This window comes from Polyodon spathula, chromosome 15, assembly GCF_017654505.1.
Source record: "Polyodon spathula isolate WHYD16114869_AA chromosome 15, ASM1765450v1, whole genome shotgun sequence".
NCBI lineage: Eukaryota > Metazoa > Chordata > Actinopteri > Acipenseriformes > Polyodontidae > Polyodon > Polyodon spathula.
The window spans coordinates 17,021,572-17,027,087 of record NC_054548.1 but is presented as its reverse complement, the minus strand read 5'-3'; positions in this window follow the sequence as shown (position 1 = coordinate 17,027,087).

The following is a 5,516-nucleotide window of genomic DNA, read 5'->3' as shown; positions in this document are numbered from 1 at the left end:
GATAACTCAACATTGTTGTTTCATGTGACTGCCTCTGACTGGAAAATTATCGTTCATTCAGTCATTCGTAACTACCAAGTGCAGCTGGTTACAATGTCAGTTCATAATGAGTGAGAAGCAAACAGTTAGTTCTCATTCAATTGGCTTTAAAGCTCAGGCTAGTCGGGATAACAAGCCTGTCAGCAGAACTTTCAAAGTGCATGTTTTTGCATGTGAAACAATTGACAATTTCAGTGTGAAACTGTAAGTTGTTTATTATTGTTTTTGTTCACCAAGTTAATAATGTATAATGTCCATTTCTTAACTTTTGCTATTTAGTTTGTACAGTACTATATACTGTAATTGATTCATTCACTACTGTTCTTTCAACCATTTTTAAAAGGACATTTAACTAAAAATAAAGTTGTACATATTGTAATACTGTAAACGTGTGAGTTCACTGTTACTGCACCCCACACATCTTAAATATATTATTCATGGGACATGTAATACAATGTATTTCAATATAATGTAGATTTTTTTTTTTAATTTAGTCGTTGCCAATTATTTTTTGCTATTTTCTCCCAATTTAAAATGCCCAATTATTATTTAGGCTCAGCTCACCGCTACCACCCCTGCGCTGACTCGGGAGCGGTGAAGACGAACACATGCTGTCCTCCGAAGCGTGTGCTGTCAGCCGACCGCTTCTTTACACAATGCGGATTCACCATGCAGCCACCCAGGAGCTACAGTGTCGGAGGACAACGCAGCTCCCGGACAGCTAACAGGCAAGTCTGCAAGCGCCTGGCCAGACTGCAGGTGTCGCTGGTGCGTGGTGAGCCGAGGACACTGGTCGACTAAACCTTTTACCCTGACTTTTCTCCTCTCCTCTGGAATTGATACCTGTTAAGCCATTTCGGTATCTCAAACACAACTGAGAAATGCATTAATAGTACAATTGACTTATTTAAGTTATTTTTTTCTTTGAAACAACTAAATGGGCTTTTAAATTGTAATTTTTACTTTTTCATTTAAAAACAGAAGCGATTCATCTTTAATATGTAAATACAGTCATGCATAAAGTTTGTCCCGCATAAAACACTTTATTTTTCATTAAAGATTGGTAGTTTATTAACATGTTGTGATCTTGTTTATACGTTCTACTTGAAAATTAAAAATTAAGGCTTGGCTGATTTAAGCCCATTTAATAGTTTCACAGAAAAAAACAAACAAAAAAACCCCCCTGCAAATTAAAACAATTTTACAATTAACATGTTTCTCAGTTGTGATTGAAATACACAAATGGCGTAACAGGCATCAATTAATTTCTTAACGCAGAGTATAAAAGTCGGGTTAAAACATTGAAAGTCAGAAGCCCTAGTCATATGATATACCCTTGCGGCATGCCACACGTACAGATTGATGCTAAAAGATTTCCATCAGTGAATTCACTATAGCATATGAATGGCGAGGGGAAAACAAAAACACTGTGAAGGACCAAATTAAGCAGTTTAAAAAATCCATTACACTTCACATGTCAGCCCTTCTAGACTGGAGAGGTCTTAGGAAAGTTGGCATGGTTAATAATAGTCCCCAGGGTACATCCTTTTAGCTACTTGGGTTTGATTCCTAGAAACAGCTTTGGGAGGAAAAGGACACAACACAGCATTAGTCAAACTCAAGCAAAAGCCTAGCTGGTCGATAATGTGAATCAAATTTAAAATCAATCTACAATGTACCAACTTTGTCCCCCAAGTGCCCAAAAATATTCTCCAGTTTTGATTTGTTGAGGCATCCTGATCCCTTAACAATTGTATTATTCTAACTTAAGTGCAGGTTCAAAGAAGGCCTTAGAGAGTTGTCTGTGCAAAAAGAAAAAAAAAAGCAGAGAGAACATTACAATTCTGTTTAATTAACCTGCTGGCATAATTATTTCCTTTTTTCCAATCATTTTAATATACTTGAGAGTATGCAAATGCCGACTGCACTCATTGCGTTGCATGCGCTTGAGTATATTAAAATGGTGACGCAGGGAATGAGTTATGGTATGCTAACAGGGTCAAAACAGAGGAGTGTGATTAACGTGCATTAAAAAACTTAATCTGCAAAGAAATTAACGCATTAATCACAGAAGTTAACTTTATATATATGTGAATGATCCACTCACTTTTCACGTTCGTTGCCCCTTTAAGATAGACCCAGGACACAGAAATGGAATTGCTTTAGCGCTGACGCGCACTTTTAATAAACATAAAACAAAACAGAAATAAACACCTAACTCCGTTTTGGAGCTCTCACTATACACCAGCCGATCCCTGACTCACACACAGGACGGCTAAGCCGTTTACCTGACCCAAACACAAAAGACAAACTCACACGGGCTTCACTCAGCACTTCACTTTGTAACGACTGCTCACACACACAGTCGGGCTCTTTACTCAGCAGCAGCCCCGAACAAACTGGCTGCCTATCTCTCAAATACCCTGCACCTGGCTCTAATTTACAACTACCACCAGGTGCAGGGGATTACTAAACAATTAAGAAATTAAACCCAAATGTGCATTCTCACAAGTTTTAGCAGGGAAGGATTTTAACCCCCTCCCTGCTACCTTACACATCCTCCCCCTCAAGTGTGAAACACTGATCGGCCATACCAAGGCCACCCCCTCCCCTAAAACACAACCACCCACACTCAAGTCCCGAAATGTCCATTTCCGCCCTCTTCCACGGGCGGACTTGAGGGTGGGTCGAACCTTCCGGCACTTCCGGGAAGGGACCATGAACCGGCGACAAGGGACCCCACCGGGATGACAGGGCCGACCGAAGTGACGACCGGGGAACAGGAGGATGCAGCAGTGGACAGAGATCTTCCACTGGGGACCGGCGCAGCGATGTCCGATCACCCAGGGGAAGCGAACAGGGGTAGCAACAGCGACGTCTGGCAGCAGCCCAGCAGCGTCTGGGTGCTCGGGAAGAGCTGAGCAGGGAACCAGGGGAAAAGTGTGGCCAATGTTGCAGACTCCTGGGCTCCAGGTCCAGCGCAGGAAGGTTTAGGAAGACCGGCAGGGTATCCAGGAGCAAGGGGCAAGGGACCGCAACTGGCAGTGCCGGACTAGTTCGCTGGGGTGATGGAGGTGGGCACCTCACCTCCTCCTCTTTGTTCATCGCTTCTTCTTCTCTGGGCTCTTGGAGCGGCGGCTCCTCCTCTCTGGGCTCTGGGAGCGGCGGCTCCTCCTCCCTGGGCTCTGGGAGCGGCGGCTCCTCCTCCCTGGGCTCTGGGAGCGGCGGCTCCTCCTCCCTGGGCTCTGGGAGCGGCGGCTCCTCCTCCCTGGGCTCTGGGAGCGGCGGCTCCTCCTCCCTGGGCTCTGGGAGCGGCGGCTCCTCCTCCCTGGGCTCTGGGAGCGGCGGCTGGGCTTGTCTTGCCTGCTCCCATTTTTGGAGCAGCAGATCCAGCTCCGTCGGCTCTGGCTCTGGCAGTCCAAGTTTCAATCTCCATCTCTTATTCTGCTCAATCTGAGCAGCAGTGTTTCTTTCTATCAAAGCGACCAATTCCTCTAGGGTTTCCATTTTACTGGGTCATAGGGGCGCCCACACACACTTCTGGTACCATATGTGAATGATCCACTCACTTTTCACGTTCGTTGCCCCTTTCAAAGTAGACCCAGGACACAGAAATGGAATTGATTTAAGCGCTGACGCACACTTAATAAACACCAATCAAATAAATTAAACAAAAACAAACAAACACCTAGCTCCTTCTTTGGAGCACTAACTATACCATCTGGAACCTAACTGAACCAGGACAGCTAAGCTGTTTACCTGTAACCCAAACACAACTCACAAGGTTTAATACAGCACTTTACCTTGACTGCTTGGAAGCAGACCACAACTTCTGCCTCCCTACGCACAGCAGCCCCGAACAAACTGCCTGTCTCTCTTAAATACCCTGCACCTGGCTCTAATTTACAACTACCACCAGGTGCAGGGGATTACTAAACAATTAAGCAATTAAACAATTAGACCCAAATGTGCATTCTCACAAGTTTTAGCAGGGAAGAATTTTAACCCCCTCCCTGCTACCTTACTATATATATATATATATATATATATATATATATATATATATATATATATATATATATATATATATATATATATATAAAGGTTTTTGTCATTTTGTCATTTTACTGGGCTCCTACTGTAGACAAAAGCCCTGTAAATTAGTATTAATATCATTGCATTAACTATGTTTGTTACTGTGTGTGACTGAGAGTTTGTGAATTAAAGGGATATGTATATGTGAGTATATAGTTTTGATTTGAGATTTAGAGGTACGCATATTTAAACAAGCATAATAAGTAAAAATAAAACTAATTGTCCAACGGGCAAAGTATAACAGTAAAACTTGCTGTCCCTCAGACAAAACTTGTTGTGTCGGGTGATTCCATACACCTGGAGAGTAGCTGTTGTTTAGTTCATGCTCCTATTGGACTCGTCTTCTAAGATAAAGTGAGACAGTAGTGGTGGAGACCAAACAAGACATAGTTTTTCTGTTATAAATGAGCTTCAGTGCTTTTCCTCCACTAGGTAACATGGATTTCCTATTGGCCCAGTGTTGTAATGCTGGCTCGAGGGATCAGCCTATTTGCGGCATCCCCAATGCATCAGCACACACAACAGCGGAGATGCTGGCTCCAGGGATCAACCAAAGTGCGACCTCCATAGCACTTTAGCATAGCAACCATTTGGCATGGGCTGCGTGGGGCAGTCCACAGTGATCATCAGGTGGGCATCTCCCATCTTCGGTGCTTTGTCAAATAGCTCACAACACCTCAGGGAGGCTTGATGGTGATGCTGACATCACAGCACCATTCCCCTCCATCCTCCAACTCAACCCAGACACCTTTACTTAGCTTAGCCATCCATTTTCATTGATGTTAACATCCTCCATCACTATTTTGAGGTCTTGAATCAACCTTTTTCTTCCTCAACCAGAGCCAGTTGCTACTTCTCTGCCAATAAAATACATCTATGTTTGAAATTGAACTCTTAGTTATTAGTTTAACTTCAGCTTTTTATTTACATACTTATCCACCACAAACAAAGGTCTAAAATATAAATAAAATAGGATCTGTTGATTTTATTTTCTATACAAGGTCTAACTAATCTTTTGTTTCAGCCTCCCCTATAATGAGATATTGTTGGAAACGTGATATAATACTCTATTTGTATTTATTTTATCAATTATTGAGCTTTTCTGTATTTGTTTACATGTCACAGTCATATCCATATCTATATCCATAGAATCACATACACCATTTTCAATAGAAAAATCTTTACACACACACACACACACACACACACACACACACACACACACACACACACACACACACACACACACCCACACATACAGTACACAAAAGGAAAGGGCAAGGGTGTTTCAAGATTTATTTTCCTTCATTTCTGGTATTGATTGCATGTCATATCATTTTTTGCACTAGTACATTTAGCATTCAAATCTTAGCAGTTTCACT